This window comes from Lithobates pipiens, unplaced genomic scaffold, assembly GCF_037356315.1.
Source record: "Lithobates pipiens isolate NorthernLeopardFrog02 unplaced genomic scaffold, aLitPip1_a1.2 Scaffold_8, whole genome shotgun sequence".
Classification (NCBI taxonomy): domain Eukaryota; kingdom Metazoa; phylum Chordata; class Amphibia; order Anura; family Ranidae; genus Lithobates; species Lithobates pipiens.
In genome coordinates this window covers 278643924-278665321 of record NW_027507903.1, presented here as the reverse complement: position 1 = coordinate 278665321, position 21398 = coordinate 278643924, and the positions used below count along the sequence as shown (strand labels likewise).

At 44.5% G+C, this 21398-nt stretch overlaps 1 protein-coding gene across 1 annotated transcript in view; it reads left to right on the top strand.

Annotated features, from left to right (window-relative positions):
* The first annotated feature begins 249 nt into the window (after positions 1–249).
* ELK3 (ETS transcription factor ELK3) overlaps positions 250–21398 on the top strand; it is a 61949-nt gene continuing 40800 nt past the window's right edge. The window contains exon 1 of the mRNA XM_077472068.1: positions 250–603. The gene's annotated coding sequence lies outside the window, so the exon portion shown is untranslated. The remainder of the gene's footprint in view (positions 604–21398) is intronic.

The following is a 21398-nucleotide window of genomic DNA, read 5'->3' as shown; positions in this document are numbered from 1 at the left end:
TTGCTCCAAATCAGGCACAGTCCCTCAAAATCAGGGACAGTTGGGAGCTATTTGCTACCGACGAATGATTTTTCGGAATTTTTGCACAAACGAAATTCCGCCCGTGTATGACCAGCTAAAGTCCTTTCTGTCCTCATCAGACGCCAGCTAATTATCTTGGGTTCGCTTTGAATGGACTCCACCCCTGTGTTGTGGGGCAGGCAGAGAAGAGCAGACAGATGGAGCACTTTTGTAACTGTTGTGTGTGTGTGTGTGCACTTCATGTTGTTACTGTTTTACTATGTGTGTGTCTTATATTACAACCATGCTGATCATCAGTGGCCAGAGAGGAGAGGGAGGAAAAGCCTGTTTACACAGACTGCAAACCGCCTGGGGAATAATGCAGGAAAGGAAGTGAGCCGGCTCTCTGTCTGACTGCTCCAACTTCCTGCTCACACACACACACACACACACCACTGAAAAAAAAAAGAAAAGAAAGAAAAAAAATCAGGATCTCATTACAACAGAAACGCTCGCAGACGACTGTCAGCATGGAAGACGAAGGGATTTTACCAATTTTTTCCTAGAAAACTAATAAGTTCCCAGAGTCCAGCAAGAGTTTGGGTATGTGTGTGTCTGTCTATATTCATGTCATTTATTGCATGGGGTGTCTGCTTAGCACTTGCATGTGCTGATTTGGAGTCTTGTGGATCAATAGTGGAGGGTTAGAGAAATAAAGGAGGGGGGGGGGCAGTTTGGGGTCTGTTTTGGTCAGGTTTAGCATCCTGTGTGACATTTGCATTCTAGTTTACTTGGAGATGTTTTAGGAGCTAGTAAATCTTTGCATCAGTGTACTTCGCACAGGAGGTGGGAGCTGAGTGCTGAACAGCCAGTAATTGCAGTAATTAGTGTAATATGGGTGTGATTGTCACTGACATGACACACCAAGCTGACAGAGTTCTGAGTGTCTGGTACAAGAACAGATATTATCATGACAATATACTTTTTTTTTTTTTTTTATCAAGGCAAGAAGTAGAGAGGCGACTTTTGATCACACGACTAATCTATTTTTATCTTAACGTCTTTATTTTCCATTTATTTTGACGTTTGCCCGTTTTTATTTTGGCGCATCAGTACATTGCAGAATTCAAAAGATTTTTCTGTACTTAAAATCTATCTCTGAGGAAAGTACAAATCCTCCCTGGCAGTGGGGTCTATCCTTGTTTAGGTCTAGAGCAGCCTTTCCAAACCTTTTTACCCCAGGGGAAGCCTTGAAATCATTTTCAGGTCTCAGGGAACCCCGGATAAAATGAATTCATCGGAGGCCAATGGAAAGAATGCTCCTCCCATACAACGGTGGTCAGGATGCCACCTTTACAGACAGTGAAAAAGATCAGTGGTGTCCTGCCGCTGGCTCTGCCAAGCAGTGGTGACACTAGGGTTGGGGTCATCTAGTGCGGTAAAACATGGTGCCCCCACCCTCCATCTGGCTCTCTCCTGTCTAGCTAGTTTTGGGCCGGCAGCACACGGTCCAGTGTACACTACAAACCGACCCCTTTAAATACTACAGTCGGTTGATGGTTTTACCCCGCTGGCAGCCACTCCTGCCAAGTTGTGCAGGACCTGAAACTATGTAGGTACCATCAGATAGGAGGTCAACAAGCCACAGCTCAAGGAACCCCTAGGCAACCTCTAAAGCAGGGATCTCAAACTGGTGGCCCTCCAGCTGTTGCAAAATTAAAAGTCCCATGAGGAATTGCAAGGCTGACAGTTACCAGCATGACTCCCACAGGCAGAGGCATGATGGGACTTGTAGTTTTGCAACAGCTGAAGTGTCATTAGTTTGAGACCCCTGACCTAAAGCAACCCTGGTTGAGAATGGTTGGGCTAGAGAACCAGATTCTCTGGTCCTTTGGCAGCCAGTGCACTCCTCTCCTCCCCTATGCATCAGCAGTGGATTGTTTCTCAGCATCCTCATGTCAAATGCAAGGTTATAAGTCCTGCATTGTACTTGATGACGTCAGAGGACCTGCGACCTAGGGAAAAAGTGGTTGTGGGTACCAGCCTAGCAGTGCGGAGGGAGCCTGCGGGAGCAGAGGATTGTGGAAACCAAATGTTTTTTTTTCTGGTCCCCTACACATAAATGGGCATTTAACCCTTGCAGTGCAGGGTACAAGGGAGGATTTTTACTTTCTCCAGAGTTCAGTTTTATTTTGCTATAGGCTGTTGTCAGACGTCTGACTCCAGCACTGGTACTTTATCAAAGGGTTTGCTAAGAGGCTACCCGTTTGTCCCTATGGAATCGCTCCCTCCGTAGCTGAGACGGCAAAGTGTTACTCCCATCGCTGGTGGTCAACATTCAGCAACATCGCACTGCATCTGGCTATAGAAGGAGCGATTCCATAGGGGCACACAATCTTTTCTTTAGAAATCCTGCTCCTGCTGATTTGTCTCTAGTTGCAGAACTGCCTGTTTGACATCAGGCTATGATTGCACGTGGAAGCAACTATATGCAATTAATTGCTTGAACGATACTCATTCGGAGAACCATTAATATGATCAGACACCTTAAAATTGCCCATAAAGCTCAATATTTTCCCAGCAGAGGAGCTGTACTTAGTGTGATGAGCTCTCCTGTCTCCAGCCATCCCTATATTAGCACCCTGCCTAGCAGAGTGTGACTAGAACACACTGATAAGTCAGGCCAGTGTATTCACACAGAAAGAAAGTTGTATGAGTCTGGCTTGTCTGGAAACAGCAAGACTAATTGCCATGCGCTTCCGGTTTGAAACTGGCAGCAGACAACATCTTGAAAATGACTCATTGGAGCACACAAAGAGACTCTGTGGTTTCTTTCTCCTCAGGTTCATGCATTGCGCTCTGCAGCTTCCTTTGTAGTCTTCAGAGGGATGGGTTTTTTTCAGCTCTGGCCTTTTAATAAAGCCCCTCAGCCAGAAAGGTAGAGAGCTGGAGTGTTGTTTTTGGATGAGAGTTTTTTTTTTTTTTTTTTTTTAGAAGGTTAGGGGACCTGATGCTGCTGGGGAAAAAGTTCCCTTGAATTTTCCACTGGCTGCAGGAAGAGAGCACATTTAGTCATGGCTAAGTAATGTCTGCGTACACCGACTAATCTCATTAGGAGTTTCCGGTCCCCAAACACAGGAGGGTTTTGTGTGGTTACAGAGAGGAGCCCTGCCACCAACATGCACAAGCCAGGACCATTAGATTATTTACACATAAACAGTCCTGCATGCTGCCACCACATACTACTTTATTTAGTATCATCTCTTATTATGTTGTAATTCATATACTTTGTGTGTGTGTGTATATATATATACACACACAAACACATACACATATATATATATATATATATATATATATATATATATATATATATATATATACACAGACATATATATGTGTGTGTATATATATATATATATATATATATATATATATATATATATATATATATATATATATATATATACACACATACATACACACATACATATTATATATATATATATATATATATACACACCTACCATATATATATATATATATATATATATATATACATACACATTATATATATATATATACACACACACACATACAGTATATATATAATTACACTGCTGTAGCCTGAGTTTGGACTTTCGTTTTTAATTGTAAAATGTGACACCCTCTCCAGGCAACATATCCCTCTAATGAAGAATTGCTACTTTTCAAATTGTAATTATCAGTTATGGAAAATCTGAAGGTAACATACCAATGACTCCCATGCAAGACCACCCAAAAATAATTCTGACTAAATCTAAAATAGAGATATTGTTGCTGACTGCAAGAAATATTTTGAAGCTGTGATTTTTTATTTTTTTCAAAGGGTGTTACAAAGTAATTCTAGTGTGTTAAAAACATAGAATGTGCACCAGCATGTGCAATAATATGCCATGTCGCTTTAAAGTATGCTCATTGATAAATGTGGTTCATTGGGGGGAGGGCACGGTGAACTGGTACTAAAAGACAGGGACACCTGGCAACAGTCCAAGCAGGATTGTCCTTCAAGCGTTTGTTACTCCAACACGTTATATTCTCGATGTGTTACTGCTGTACCATGCATTTGTACAAGAAAGTTTCCGATGCTCTTTGTATTGCTTCCTGTATGCAAATCTCCTGGTGTTCCTGCCACTCCCTCTGCTTTCCTATTAAAAACTGACCACACTAAGCAAAAGAACACAGCGTGGTCAGTTATCTAGCTATGCTGGGAACTCAGTATGCTTTTCTCCAATGATCAGAGGAGTTGCTAGAATTATTGTTCTTGCTCTAATGATTGCGGCGATACCTCACATGTCTGGTTTGAAAATCATTTCCATATGCAGGCGCGACTTACGTATGCATTCGCCTTTGCGTGCGAGCATGGAGGGACGGGGCACTTTAGATTTTTTTTTCTTATTTATTTTACTTTTTATTTTTTTTTATTTTTTTTACACTGTCTCTTTAAAAAAAAAATGGATCATTTTTATTCCTATTACAAGGAATGTGAACATCCCTAGTAATAGAAAAAAAGCTTAACAGGACCCCTTTAATGTGAGATTTGGGGTCAAAAAGACCTCAGATCTCACATTTACATTTAAAAACAATAACAATAAAAAAAATTGTCCCTCTAAGGTCGTTGGGTGGAAGTGACATTTGACGTCTCTTCCCTCATCCAATTGTATGGAGTGGATCATGGGCCATCATTCCCTTACTTGACTTCCTTCCTCTGAGGGGAGAATATCTGATAGTCTCTGCTGCTACTGACAGCTTCGGTAAGCAGCGGAGATGACCAGGACACGGCGGGAGTGGGCACCTCTCCCACCGCTGATAAAAGTGATCTTGCGGCGAATCCTCCACGAAGACCACTTTTATCCTAAAGAGGACCGCCCAACGTTTAATAAAATACAAGGGTTATAGCAGCTATCTGCTGCCATAACCCTGGCATTTAATGTCAAAGTACCGACGTACAATGATGGCGGCGAGCCGGAAATGGTTATAGTCCATTCATACTTCTTCTAGCTTTCTACCTGAAAGCCAGTATGGAGGTATGGGCAGAAAGCTGGAGGGATAGTGTTCAAGAGCCTGCCTATTTTTCATACTCAGCATTTACACATTAAAATCATTTTTTTTTGCTAGAAAATTACTTAGAACCCCCAAACTTTATATTTTTCCGAACACCCTAGAGAATAAAACGGCGGTTGTTGCAATACTTTCTGTCACACCGTATTTGCGCAGCGATCTTACAAGCACACTTTTTTTGGAAAAAATACACTTTTTTTGAATAAAAAAAACTGTAAAGTTAGCCCAATTTTTTTTATAATGTGAACGATAATGTTACGCCGAGTAAGCTGATACCCAACATGTCACACTTCAAAATTGCGCCTGCTCGTGGAATGACGACAAACGTTTACCCTTAAAAAAAAAAAAAATTCTACAGGTTACTAGTTTTGAGTAACAGAGGAGGTCTAGGGCAAGAATTATTGCTCTCACTCCAACGATCACGGTGATACCTCACGTGTGGTTTGAACACCGTTTTCATATGCTGGTGCTACTCACTTCTGCTTGCGAGCTTGTTGGGACAGGGCGCCTAAAAAAAATTTTCTTATTTATATAACTTTGTATTGTTTATTTTGACACTGTCCTTTAAAAAAAAAATGGTGACTTTTATTCCTATTACAAGGAAAGTAAACATCCCTTGTAATAGAAAAAAGCATGACAAGACCTCTTAAAGATAAGACCTGGGGTCAAAGAAACCTCAGATTTCACATTTACACTAAAACGCAATAATAATAATAATAATAAAAAAAATTTAATTTGAAAAAAATAAAATAAAAATTTCTCCTTTAAGAGCATTGGGCGAAAGTGACGTTTCCGCCCTTCAATGCTATGGAGCCAAGCGGGGGCCATCTTCCCCCAACTCAGCATCCAAGCAGCGAGGGGAGCGGACCCGATCATCTCCACCGCTACCAACGGCTTCGGTAAGCGGTGGAGATGACCAAAGCGCGCCGGGAGGGCCCTCTCCCACCACCAATAAGTGATCTTGTGGTGAACCCGCCACAGAGACCACTTTTATTTCAAAGAGAAATGCACGCCGTTTCTGAAAATACCAGGGTTATGGCAGATAGCGGTATTTAGTGTCAAAGTACCGACATACGGATTTGCGTGAAGTGGTTAATATGCACCCATGCAACGCTGAGGAGTATACACAAATGCTAGGAGCCTAGCTAACAAAATGGAGGAACTGGAGCTGCTACTACATGAGGACTTACACTTTGTGGGACACGATTGGCTGGTAAATATCCAGGGGTATTCCTTGTATCAGAAAGACAGGGCAGGTAGAAGAGGGGGAGGGGTGTGTCTATATGTAAAAAATTATGTAAGGGTGGCAGAGAGGAGTGACATAGTGAATGGGATGAGGGGGGAGGTGGAATCAGTATGGGTAGAACTTCACAGAGAAGTGGGAAATTAACAGTGGGGGTATGTTATAAGCCCCCCCAACCTAAAGGAGGAGGAAGAGCTGGGCTTACTATCACAGTTGGAAATGGAAGTGAGACAGGGAAATGTCATCATAATAGGGGACTTCAATTATCCCGATATTGACTGGGCAGAGGGGACAGCTCACTCATTAAAGGCCCGTCATTTCATGAATGTCTTACAAGACAACTTCATTTCCCAATTGGTAGATTCTAAAACTAGGAAGATGCCCTGCTAGATTAATCATGAATGGTCCAAGTTTGATCTCAGATGTGTAAATATGGGACAACTGGGGATCTAGCTATTATAGGATGGTCACATTTAACGTAAAACATAGAAAAAGGAGGCACGAGGGTAGCACAAGAACCCTAGGTTTCAAACTAGAACATTTTTCGGAAATGCGTTAAATACTACATGACATCATTTGGGACCAAATCCTGGAAACATTAAACACGGAAGAAAAATGGGAATGCTTTAGGAGCATATTAAGCAAGGGCATCACAATGCATTCCAATGGACAATAAATAAGAAGAGTGGAGGTTAAACCTGGGTGGTTAACTTCTTCCCGCCCAAGGTACATCATATGATGTCCTTGACTTTGCGGGGGTGTATCTGAATGATGCCTGCAGCTACAGGCATCATTCAGATATCGTCTTGTTAAGCCAGCGATTCCCTACACGATAAGAATGATCATAGTGGCTGTTCCACTGCTTGATCCTTCTTAGAGGGCGGCAAGTGGGGATGCCCCCCCTCCTGCCGCCATCCGATGCTTCTACTGACTCACTGGATGGTGAACATAGAGATTTCAGGCGAACCAGATGGTCGCCAGAGTCTCTATGATCATTCAGACAGACTCCGCTTGCTCATTAGGGATCGCTCTGTTGATCTCCACTGAGCCGGCGGATGACAGATCCGTCTCCGCTTACTGTGCAGGGATGGACCGGTCAGAGCCCCGCTTTCCTCTTTGAGGGATCGGATAAAAACTGACCGCCTGTCCATTTTCATCCAAACCAATAGACGGATGGAAAATAGAGTTTCCACCCATCTGTATTTAGCGGATCGGATGTTAGCGGACATGTCACCGCTGACATCCATCGCTCCCATGGAGGTGAATGGAGCGTCTGTTCAGGTCCGCCTGAAAAACTGACAGGTTGAACTGAACGGCCCGCATATGTGAAAGAGCCCTAACAGTGTACATTTTCTGTCCCCTCAAAATAACTCAACACAGCCATTAATGTCTAAATCGCTGGCAACAAAAGTGAGTAACCCCCTGAAAAGTGAAAATGTCCAAATATGGACCCAAAGTGTCCATATTTTGACCAATCCATCACCTTTACCCTCAGCTTCTTTAGCAAGGCAGTGGTCATCTTGGAGGTGTGTTTGGGGTTGTTATGTTGGAATACTGCCCTGCGGCCCAGTCTTTGAATGAAGGGGATCATGGTCTGCTTCAGTATGTCACAGTACATGTTGGCATTCATGATTCCGTCAACGAACTGTAGCTCCCCTGTGCTGGCAGCACTCATGAAGCCCCAGACCATGACACTCCCACCGCAATGCTTGACTGTAGGAAAGACACACTTGACTTTGTATTCCTCACCTAGTTGCCACCACACACACGCTTGACACCATCTGAACCAAATAAGTTTATCTTGGTCTCATCAGACCACAGGACATGGTTCCAGTAATCCTTGTCCTTAGACTGCTTGTCTTCCGCAAACTGCGGGCTTTCTTTAGAAGAGGATTTCTTCTGGGATGACAGCCATGCAGACCAATTTGATGCAGTGTGCAGTGTATGGTCTGAGCATCGACAGGCTGACCCCCCCACCCCTTCAACCTCTGCAGCAATGCGGGCAGCACTCATACGTCTATTTTCCAAAGACAACCTCTGGATATGACTCTGAGCACATGCACTCAACTTCTATCTTAGAGACTCTTAGGCCGCGTACACACGCGCGGACTGTTCGCCCAACTTTGTCCGTCCAACAGTTTCGGCAAACAGTCCGCTCAAACTTAGCATGGACGGACATGGCCACACACGACGGACGAACAGTTTGCTGAAACCGTGCGCGATGACGTGAACGGCACGTACAACGGGACGAAAAATACGACGTCCTATACACTGCATTATAGCTTTCGGCGTGAAAATCCTTTCTGAGCATGCGCGCAACTTTGTTTGACGAACAAGCCTACACACGAGCGGACTGTTCGCTGAAACAAGGTTTCAGCGGACAGTTTTACGGAATTTCCGAAAAACCTTGTCCGTCCAACTGTCCGCTGAAACTGTCCGCTGAAAGCCCACACACGAGCGGACTGTCCGCCCAAACACTGTTCAGCGGACAAAGTTGGACGAACAGTCCGCCCGTGTGTACGCGGCCTTAGATGTGCATCTTAAGAAGCACGACATACAAGGATATGGGAAATAATTAAAGACACTGACACCTACACAGGTTGAACTGGATGGACTATTGTTTTTATTCGACCCTACATACTATGATAAGGTGGCACTGTAATGGAGACACCTGATGTGATAGGGATACCTGATGTAAGGGGGCCCTCTGATGGGCACACCTGATGTAATAGGGATACCTGATGTAAGGGGGCACTCTGACAGGAATACATTATGTAAAGTGGCAATGTGATGGGGACACCGTAGGGAAAGGGGGACTCTGAGGGTCACACGTTATTTAAAAGAGCACTCTGATGGGTACACCTGATGTTCAGGGGGGGGCACATGGATGAGAGACCAGATGTAAGCTGATTGATAGATTGACTTCAACCAGCCTGCCCATAGTTGGATTGATTTTTAGCCGGTCTCTGCTGAAACAGTTGAGATTCAATCCATCTATGGCTGGGTTTTAGTGGTGTCAAATCGACGGTTGTTTTTGTGTAAAAAAATACATTTTAATTTTGAATGTGGTTTTTGTTGGGAATAAAAAAAATTAAAAAATACCGTAATGAAACCTATTTAACATGCCTGGGATTCTAATCAAATAGCAGGTCTGGAAAAAATATTCGAATAAAGTTTGGCCATTAAATGGTAAAGATAAATAATGATCTATAGCTTTAGTGAGCTAATCCATCTAATGACTAATGAAGTATGTCCCATGATGTGCAGGCAGCTGTATCCTGGAAAAATCTTCACTGCAAGGATGCCCCGTCCTCTTCCTGCCTCTGAGCTAAGCTATCTCACGAAAGCTATAGGGAGTTATTTTTTATTGCTAAACTTCAGCTTTAAGTTCACTCGATGGCAAGAAAGCATCAGGCAGTTTGGGATACAAATAGTTGTGTGAAACTGATTAGAGTTCAACCGATATGGGTTTTTCTCTGGCCGATGCTGATATTTAGAAACGGGGCGGCTGATGGCCGATATATGATGCCATTTTTGCAGCCTTTTTTTCCTTCATTCCATTAACTCACCCACTCCCACTCCACTCCCCCTGATTGCTTCTGTCACTCTACCACACACTTGATGTCCTCAGCACAGTACACCACACTGATTGAAAGCACAGGCATCGATTGGCACTGGTAGGTGGCACTGATTAGAAACACTGATTGGCATTGATGGTTGGCATTGACTGGCACTGATATTAGGTGGGACTGATTTGAAACACTGATTAGCACTGATTGGCACTGGGAGATGGCACTGGCAGGTTGCACTGGCAGATGCCACTGGCAGGTTTCACACTGAGCCCATATAGTGTAACTGTGTGTTAAATTGACATATGTAACTGAATGCAGAGCGAGACCAGCTGTCAAAATTCAGTGGACATGTCGGGGGTGGGCGGGACCCAGCAGCTATCAAACACCAGCCAATGATTGGGCTGCTTCAGAAAGGGGGCAGGGCCATATACACATAGCGGCACGCCCAGTTCCCATCCCATTGGCTGGTGTTTGATAGCTGCTGGGTCCGCCCACCCCGGCATCAACTCTCAAGCTGGGTCCACACTGGTACGACACAACAGTCACACCACATTAGATCCGACTTTGCCCTGTGCCTTATAGTCCGACATGCATCTAACTTCAATCGCACTTGATCCCAACAAAATCAGGCACTGTCTGGTATGAATCTTTAAGGGAACCTCCACGCCGTGGGGATGAGCAAGTGGTCCCCCCTCCTGAACCGTACCAGGCTGCATGCCCTCGAAATGGGTGGGTGGGTGCTTTGGGGTGGGGAGCGCAGGGCCCTCCCTCCCATGTTGATGAGGACAAGGGCCTCTTCCCGACAACCCTGGCTGTTGGTTGCCAGGGCCTGCGGGCAGGGAGCTTATCGGAATATGGAAGCCCCATTTAACAAGGAGGCCCCCAGATCCCAGCCCCACCCTATATGAATGAGTATGGGGTACATTGTACCCCTACCCATTCACCTTAAAAAAGTGTCAAAAATAAAACACATTACATGTTTTTAAAGTAATTTATTATGGCAACTCCGTAGTTTCTTCCAATCTCTTCTCCCCTCTCCGGCTCTTCTTCCTCTGTCTTCTGCCAGGTCTCTTTTGCCTGGTCTTCTCCCTCTGTTGTTCTTCCGATGTTCCAGCATTAAAGTGGGAGAGAGCGTTGAGTCAACATCGGTAGAAGACCAGAGGGAGAAGACAGTGGAGAAGACCCAGCAAAAGATTGAGAAGATAGCAGAGAAAAAACAGCAGAGGCAGAAGACAGCAGATAGAGGGAGAAGAACTGGAGAGGGCTAGAAGACATCAGCGGAGAGTGGAGAAGATCCAGAGAAGGGAGAAGAACTGGCAGAGGCAGAAAACATCAGCGGAGGAGGCAGAAGAGCCAGAGAGGGGAGATCGGAAGAGATGACAGAGCTGCCATAATAAATTACTTCAACTCCTTCAGATCCGCGCTATAGCTGAATGACAGCTACAGGGCGGATCTACTTTGCCGGGAGGCCGTCAACAGACGTCCTCCCCTTTGCATGTGGTGCACGCTGTGATCACAAGTCAATGAGACTCGGGTGATCATCGATCGAAGTAAGGGGTCGATCCCGGCCCCTTACCACGTGACCAGCTATCAGCCAATGACAGCTAATCACGTGATGTAAACAGAAGATCAGTAATCGTTTTTTTTCTCCTCATGCTGACAACATGAGGAGAAAAAAAAACAGATCACTGGCTTCTGTGCAAGGGACATCGGTCCTGAAGAGGAAGAGGCGAAGCCGCCTCATCTGTGCCAACCAGTACCGCCTGCCAGGGCCCACAGTGCCATGAATCAGTGCATAACAGTGACAGCAATCATTGCCATCTATCAGTGCCCACCAGTGTCACCTATCACTGCCACCTATCAGTGACCATTACTGCCACCTATCAGTGCCCATCAGTGCCAGCTATCAGTGCCAGCTATCAGTGCCCATCAGTGCCACCTTTCAGTGCCCACCAGTGCTACTTCATCAGTGCCCACCAGTGACGCCTATTAGTGCCCATCAGTGCTGCCTTATCAGTGCCCATCCATGCAGCCTATCGGTGCCCATCAGTGCAGCCTCATCAGCATACATCAATGAAGGAGAAAAATTACCTGTTTGCAAAATGTAATAACAAAATATAAAACGGTTTTGTATTTTTTTTTTTTTAATGTCGGTCTTTTTGAAAAATTTTTTTTAACAAAAAATAAAAAACCCAGAGGTGATCAAATACCACCAAAAGAAAGCTCTATTTGTGGAAAAAAATGATAAAAATTTCAATTTGGGTACAGTGTTGTATGACTGCGCAATTTTCGTTCAAAGAGTGACAGTGCTGAAAGCTGAAAATTGGTCTGGGCAGGAGGGGGGTTTAGGTGCCCAGTAAGCAAGTGGTTAAAAACATATGTAATGCCTTTTATTTTTGACATATTCTTTTAGGTAAATGGGTAGGGGTACAATGTACGATACTCATTCACATAGAGTGCGGGCCGGGATCTGGGGGCCCCTTTGTTAAAGGGGGCTTCCAGATTCAGATAAGCCCCCACGCCCGCAGACCTGCCCATGTCGATGAGGATAAGGGGCTCTTTCCGACAACCCTGGCCATTGGTTGTCAGGAAGAGGCCCTTGTCCTCGTCAACGTGGGGACAAGATTCTTTGGGGTGGGGGGGCAAGACCCCCCCTGCCCCAAAGCACCCACCCCCCCATGTTGAGTGCATGCGGCCTGGTACGGTTTGGGTGGGTGCTCACTTGTCCCCACCCCTTTTCCTGACCTGCCGGGCTGTGTTCTCAGATAAGGGTCTGGTATGTATCTGGGCATATTGTCAGCGTGGGGGTTCCCCTAAAAATCCATACCAGACTGAAGGGCCTAGTATGCTCTTGGAGGGGGAATCCATGCAGTTTTTTATTTTTTTTATTTGGTGTGGACTTCTCCTTCAAGATCCTCAGAACACAAGTCGCATGCCAAAGTCGGGTCAGTTAAGATGGCAATCCGACTTCAGTGATAATCAATGGGCTGAAGTAGGATCAAAGTCGGACCAAAGTAGTGCAGGGAGCATTTTCAAAGTCGGACCGACTTGTGTCAGACCAGTTAAGACGGCTCCCATAGGGGAACATTGATTTTCACATGTCATACCACATGAGCTCCCAATGTCGGAGCATTTGTCGTACCAGTGTGAACCCGGCCTGATAGTCGTACAACAGTCGTGTCGTATCACTGTGAACCCAGCCTCAATTTCGACAGCTGGTCTCTCTCTGCATTCAGTTACATATGTCAGTTTCCCACACTCAGTGGCTCTGGCAAGCGTCGCACTGCTCTGCCAATGGAGTGGGGGGAAGGGAGGAGGAACAGGCACAGTGCGGTCAGTGTTAATCGGCCTAATTTACATAATAATCGGCCGATGCCGATTTCTTAAAAAAGGCCAAATATCGGCCGATACATTGGTCGACCTCTAAAACTGATACAAATAAGTAGCTATTTCTCTGATGCACTTTGTGCTGCAGGGTTCCTACATATGTCTAAACTGCCACTTCTACTGTTGAGTACAAGTCCCTCAATGGAAATATATCAAAGAGAGTGTTTCCTAGGCAGAATTGATTTGTTTCTGGCTAAATTAGCAGTACAAAAAAATGGCCACTGCCTCCACCTAGCCAAGAGGGGGGCGTTTGGGACTTTAAATGAGGCACAAAAAATGTACCTCCATCCCGGGTTCAAATAAGAAGTGGAATGTGGGACTTTAAATGAGGCAACTGACTTGTGGAGGTAGAGTATTTAGTAAACATTTTTTATTTGTAACACAAAAATATATATATATGCACACATGGTATAAACATAATGGATACATATATGTCAGCTTGGCAACTTGGCAGCACATAAGAGATAGTAAGCATTGATGAATGTAATACAAGGTATTTCATATTAGCAGGCATTGGTACACCATATGCAAAAGAGCTGCTATAAGATAAGTACACATACACATTAATAGTTACATAGTAGGGATGAGCCGAACACCCCCCGGTTCGGTTCGCACCAGAACTTGCGAACGACCCCCGCGTTCGGTACGAACGTTAGAACCCCATTGAGGTCTATGGGACTCGAACGTTCGAATTGGAAAGTGCTAATTTTAACGGCTAATATGCAAGATAGTGTCCTAAAAAGGGTTTGGCGACCTGCCTCCTGCCTCAGGGGACATGGGTCACTGCAAAAAAAAGTTTTAAAAACTACCGTTTTGGCGGGAGCACTGATTTTAATGACGATTAAAGTGAAAAAAAAAAAAGTGAAATATTCCTTTAAATATGGTGCCTGGGGGGTGTCTGTCGTATGCCTGTGAAGTGCCACATGTTTCCCGTGTTTAGAACAGTCCCTGCACAAAATGACATTAAACGGAAATAACACCATTTAAAACTGCTTGCGGTTTTAATGTTATATCTGGTTCCTGCAATATGGTTGAAAATCATTGAGAAACATGGCATGGGTAGCCCTCCCTGCCCATTACCAGCCTATTTGGGTCTTGTACACATATTAAGGGGAACCCCGTACCCATATTAAAAAAAGGAAATGCGTGTGGCCCCCAGGCCCTATATACTCAGAACAGCAGTATACAGGCGGTGCAAACAAGACAGGGACTGTGTAGGTTTGTTGAGTTAAGTTGAATCTGTTTGTCATTTTCAACCGGTACATTTTTAAAGTGTAGCTCCAGTCAAAAAAACTATCTTTAAGCTTTTTGGAAAACATAGGGAAGGGTTATCAGCCCTGTATAATTTGTTTTGTCGTCCGTCTTTTTTCATCTCACTTGCTGCTGTCTCCTTGCGTTTGCAAGTAGGAGATGTTTGTAAGTTGGATGTTTGAAAGTAGGGGCCTGCCCTATATTATAGCGGTATGTACTGGGTACAGAGCACGCAGACAACACGCACTATCTCCTAACACTACTGACTGCATGCTCTATTATTAACCACTTGTTAGCCCAATGTTTGCATAAAGTGAAAGATGAAGTTATGCTGAGTAAATAGATATCAAACATGTCACTCTTCAAAATTGCACATGCCCGTGGAATGGCGCCAAACGTCGCTACTTAAAAAATCCCCATAGGCGACGCTTTAAATATTTTTTTACTGGTTACATGTTTTGAGTTGCAGAGGAGGTCTAGGACTAGAATTATTGCTCTCGCTCTAACATTCTCGGCGATACCTCACATGTGTGGCACATGCGAGCACATGGGGACATGGGCGCTTTAATTTTTATTTTATTTTTTTATTGTTCATGTTACTTTATTTATTTTAGTTTGACATTTTTTTTCCCAAAAATATATTTTTGATCACTTTTATTCCTATTACAAGAAATGTAAACATCCCTTGTAATAGGAATATGGGGTGACAGGTCCTCTTTACAGTGAAATCTGGGGGGTCAATATGACCCCACATCTCACCTCTAGGCTGGGAAGCCTGAAATAAAAAATAAAAAAAAGATTCTGGCTTTGATTGTACTGGCGAGTTGGTAGAAGCACCGGAGGGCGGTGAGGGGTGGGGGGCATCTATGGCTGGGTATTTCAGGGTATCACCGAGTATGGCTGGGTATCTCTGAGTATGGCTGGGTATGGCAATTTATGGCAGGGTATTACAGAGTATTGGCGGGGTATTGGCGGGGTACTACAGAGTAATAGCAGGGTACTGCAGAGTATTGGGGGTACTGCAGAGTAATGGCGGGTACTGCAGAGTATTGGGGGGTACTGCAGAGTAATGGGGGTTACTGCAGAGTAATGGGGGGTACTGCAGAGTAATGGCGGGGTACTGCAGAGTAATGGCAGGGTACTGCAGAGTAATGGCAGGGTACTGCACTGCAGAGTAATGGCAGGGTACTGCACTGCAGAGTAATGGCGGGGTACTGCACTGCAGAGTAATGGCGGGGTACTGCAGAGTAATGGCAGGGTACTGCACTGCAGAGTAATGGCGGGGTACTGCACTGCAGAGTAATGGCGGGGTACTGCAGAGTAATGGCGGGGTACTGCAGAGTAATGGTAGGGTACTGCAGAGTATGCACTGGTATTGCAGAGTATTGGCAGGGAATTGAGGGGTTAAATTCGGTGAGCAGCGATGTGGGCACTGCAGATGCAGCCCACATCGCTGCTGACACCGATCTCTTTCCCCTCCGCTGTACCGATCGGTACAGAAAGGGGAGGGAGGAACAGGCGTCATAACATGACGCCGGTTTGTTTCCAAGTGATCACTCCGTCATTTGACGGAGCAATCACGTGGTAAACGGCCGCTATGAGCGGCCGTTTACCGTGATGCGCCGGGTCCTATGGACCCGGCGGTCACGGATGCTCTCGAGTGCGCACACCTCGGGGCACGCGAGAGCAGAATTCTGGGAGGCCGTTAATTAACGGCCTCTCTGAGTTAAACAACCGCCCTGAAGCCGTTAATCGGCAATGGGCAGTTGTTAAGTGGTTAAAGCTAGATCACTAGCTATATAGGTGAGGTGAATATAGTGGTGTATACTGCAGTCAGGGCACAGACAACAACCACTACACAGCAGCAAGATAGGAAATCAGCCAAAAACGATTGGTGTGTACTGTGTTGAAGGTACACAGAACACCCACTGCTTCAGATGCAAAGTAACACACTACAGGAGGCCGCCTTAAAGGCGGCCTTATATAGTGTGGGGCGTGCACTACACAGCCTGAGCTATGATTGGCCACAGGCAGGATGCCTGTGGCCAATCATGGCTCTCCTCGCTGCCGGCGCTGCGATTGGCCAAGCATGCGGGGTCACAGTGCATGCTTGGCCAATCATCGGGCTAGCAATGCACTGCGCCAACGCAGTGCATTGTGGTCCGCGCGCGCGTCACTCGAATTTTGACGCGAACGGCCAAAACTTTCGGAATTCGCCGAACGCACGAACAGCCAATGTTCGAGTCGAACGTACGTTCGACTCGAACACGAAGCTCATCCCTATTACATAGTAATACATTTTGAATGTATATATGGGCCAGTAAATAAGTAATGAGCCAGACTTGACTGAGCACCCCATGGAAACTCAACGCGTTTCATGGCTATATGTCATTCATCAGGAGTTGGGTACAGAAGTAAACTGTAAATATAAATAGATGTAAAGTATTAGTAAATATTTTCTACCCCTTTTAAAGGAAGAAAAGACTTCATGGGGAAAAAAGTAGATCTATTCTCACAGGTCGACTAGAGCATTGTGCTTGGCTAGCATCGAGGAAGGTGGAAAGGCACCTATAACCAGCCTTTGCATCAAGGAGCATTGGAAAGGCAACACATGCAAAACAAAACCAGGAAAATTCCCAGCTCAATTTACCAACCTGCCTGCAAACAACCACATTTTCATAACAGTTAAAAAAAGGGGTTTAGTCTGCACACATTTGCAAATACATGCATAAGTTACACAGCCCCTTCAAAGCACCCTGGTATTTTCTGTAATCCTAACACTAAATTGGAAGCATATGCATTATAATAGATAGGCAGAGGACAGGTGAGCCTGGAAGGAGCCCATCCCTCCTTAAAGGCGCAAGAGCACACTGAACACCCAGCGCATAGCACTATGGCAGCAAAGGTGTCCAAGTACATCTCCTCACCAATATTTCAACAGCACAAACAAATGGCCACTGCCCTCACCTATAACTGGCAATTGAAGCAAGTAACACATGGAAAGGCAATGCATGCAAAACAAAACCAGAGAAATTCCCTGCTTAACTTACCGACCAGCCTGCAAACAACCAACTTTTCCCAACAGTATGTGTGAAAAGCTGGGGTTTAGTCTGCACACATTTGTAAATACATGTGTAAGCCACAGACCCTTATCAAGGCACCCTGTTATTTTCTGTAGTTCTAACTCTAATTGGCTGTGCAACATCTGTGCATCTGTATAAGGGAAATTAGATTGTAAGCTTCTTTGGAAGAAGGAACACACACAAATATACATTCTGTAATTGTAAAAGTAAAACCATGATAGCATTCTCCTGTTCGTTAACTTTTGCATTATCCCAGATATAAGCTTCTGGATAGTCTGAAATCTATGACTTTTCCCAGTTCTTTGTCTGTTCCTACATTTTTCTGTGCAGCAGATTTCACAGGGTTACGCAGAGGGCAGGTCTGTCCAACATTAGCAGTAGCCAGGCTGTGTCATAGATAGGAGGGGAAGGAAGTACACTCAGTATATTACTGGAAATATCCAACCCTCACTCTCTAAAATCCTCAAACTATATGACTGTTCTGCCCATTATTACAAATCTCATCTGTTTGGGTTTGGGTATATAGCTGCTTACTATCCATTATAAAAGAAAAATTATGTTAAATGTTATTTATATATAAACCTCAAAAGAGTTTCACTGAAAAGAAAGGAAAAAATTCTAAAACTTTTCTGTGAAAAATGGGGTTCCTGTTGTTCAATGGCATGTAGAAAAATACAAAACTTAGAAGCTGGCTTTTTGGCCCTTTCTCTTCAGTATGTCACGGTGGGCACAGTATTAAAGTACCATCAATCAGTTTGAAGGCAGGGTCAGCAAGAAACATCAAATCATTTTGGGTTATTTTGTTTTTTAGCAACAGGAACAACATAGGTTATATTTATAGAGCTAAACATCACTGTTATTAGCTATGCCGCGTACACGCGACCGGACTTTTCGATGGACTAGGTCCGGCAGTCTCCCCGACGGACTTTCGGCGGAGTTCCAACAGACTTTCCAAACGAACGGACTTGGCCACACACAATCACACCAAAGTTCAACGGATTTGAACGTGATGACGTACAACCGGACTAGAATAAGGAAGTTCATAGCCAGTAGCCAATAGCTGCCCTAGCATCGTTTTTTGTCCGTCGGACTAGCATACACACAAACGGATTTCTCCATAGGAACTGGGTCCGGCGGAGTTCCGGCTGAAAAATTTGAAACATGTTCTATTTCTAAAGTCCGTCAGATTTTTGGACAGCAAAGGTCCGATGGAGCAGACACACGATCCAATTGTCCGACGGATTTGTTCCGTCGGACCTTTGCTGGCGAAAAGTCAGATCGTGTGTACGCGGGATAATAGTAGAAGAAAAAAAAAACCCTTTGCTCAGAATTCGTTCTCATTTAAAGTGAAATAATTTGCTAGTTTAGCATTTGTGCATGCATGGTTGAGGTCACAGCTTTTTTTTAAATCTGATTACTTAGTAGATTTTTTTATTTATTACAGGTACTTATATAGCACCGTCAATTTATGCAACACATATATATTGTACATTCACATCAGTCCCTGCCCTCAAAGAGCTTACAATCTAAGGTTCCCAACTCACACTTACATACACATAACTAGGGCCAATTTAGATAGGATCGAATTAACCTACCAGCATTTCTTTGGGGTGTGGGAGGAAACCCACACAGGCACGGGGAGAACATGCAAACTCCAGGCAGGTAGTGGCCTGGTTGGGATTTTAATCAACAACCCTAGTGCTGCTAGGCGGACGTGCTAACCACCGCCCTGATTTTTGGCTGCTTGATAGCAGACAGTGAAGAACTCTTTGGAAAGTAGCATCCATCTCTGTGTTTATTGTTTAGAGGACAGCGGACTTATTTTTTAGCATGCAATCAACACTGGATAAGTACTGTATTTATTGGCGTATAGCATGCACCCCAATTTAACCGCTTAAGGACCGCCTCCTGCACATATATGTCGGCAGAATGGCATGGCTGGGCACAATCATGCACCTGTACGTGGCTCTTTAAGTGCCCAGCGTGGTCCCAGCCAACCCGGTCCTGAGCTCCGTGGCCACAGGGACCAGCGGACCCGATCACCACTGGTGTCCCGCGATCGGGTCACAGAGCTGAAGAACGAGGAGAGGTCTGTGTAAACAAACCCGTGCTTCCTACTGGGCCTGCCACTGATCGTCTGTTCCCTGTTATAGGGAAAGACGATCAGTGATGTCAGATGCCAAGCCACGCCCCCCTACAGTTAAAAAAAACAAAACACACACACTTAACCCCTCCCCGCTCCCTAGTGGTTAACTCCTTCGCTGACAGTGTCATTTACACAGGAATCAGTGCATTTAAATAGCACTGATTGCTGTATAAATGACAATGGTCCCAAAAATGTGTCAAAAATGTCCGATGTGTCCACCATAATGTCGCAGTCACAATAAAAATCGCTGATCGCTGTCATTACTAGTAAAAAAATATATATATTAATAAAAATGCTATAAAACTATCCCCTATTTTGTAAACGCTATAGCTTTTACGCAAACCAATCAATAATCACTAATTGTGATTTTTTTTACCAAAAATATGTAGAAGAAAACGTATCGGCCTAAACTGAGGAAAAAAAAGTTTTTTTATATATTTTTTGGCGATATTTATTATAGCAAAAAGTAAAAAATATTGCATTTTTTTCAAAATTGTCGCTCTATTTTTGTTTATAGCGCAAAAAATAAAAAGCACAGAGGTGATCAAATGCCACCAAAAGAAAGCTCTATTTGTGAGAAAAAAAGGACACCAATTTTGTTTGGGAGCCACGTCACAGGACCGCGCAATTGTCAGTTAAAGTGACACAGTGCTGAATCGCAAAAAAGGGGCCTGATCCTTTGGCTGCAAATTGGTCCAGGGCTTAAGAGGGGTTTCAGGAGAAAAAACTTTTTTTTTTTAAATAGACCACTTTGAAGCAAAATAATGGTCAGTGAGCATCAATTCAGCTTGATTAGTGCCCAACTGCAGCCTCAATGCAGCCTAATCTGTGCCCATCTGCAGCTTCAGTGCAGCCTGATCTGTGCCCATCTGCAGCCTGATCTGCGCCGATCTCTGCCAATCTCCTCCATCAATGCAGCTCACCATCTCTCATAGGAAATCACTGAGCCGTCATCTGTTTACTCGGCTCTCAGTCAGCAGTCACATACACAGTCCCGCCTCTACCATCGGCATTGGACCAGCTCCTGTGATAGACCGAACACTGGTCCAATACCGGTGGCGGAGGTGGGACTGTGTGTGACGTGCGAGCCAAGTGAGAGCCGAGTGGGGAGGAGATGACGGCTCTGTGAATTCCGGCAGCACTCGTCCGCCTCCGAGGTACGCTGTCGACGTATAACACACAAACACGATTTTCCCCTATTTTCAGGGGGAAAAAGTGTGTGTTATACACCGATAAATATGGTACTTCCATAACTCTTTGGCATTTGGGAGTCATTTAACCATTATTTAACTACTGGCAATCAACAAATAATACCACAATGCTATTGACTAAATGGTATTTAACCAGAATATTTTTAAATGACCCCCTTTCTGAAATTGAAATTCCACCTTCTACCTAAATTATAGATGCCAATTTTATGGACTGGGGCCTCTTCCCCTCCTTCATGTGATATAACTTGTACAACTGACTGCTTCCCATTCACTGCTCGGCTGGTTAGTTGTTTTATTGGCTGACCCTCCTAACACCTATTGGACCTTATGCTACTAGTTGTACTCATTTACTGTATGTGTTGTTATGTGACTATTTAAACGTGTGGCACGTTTAGTTGCCAAATG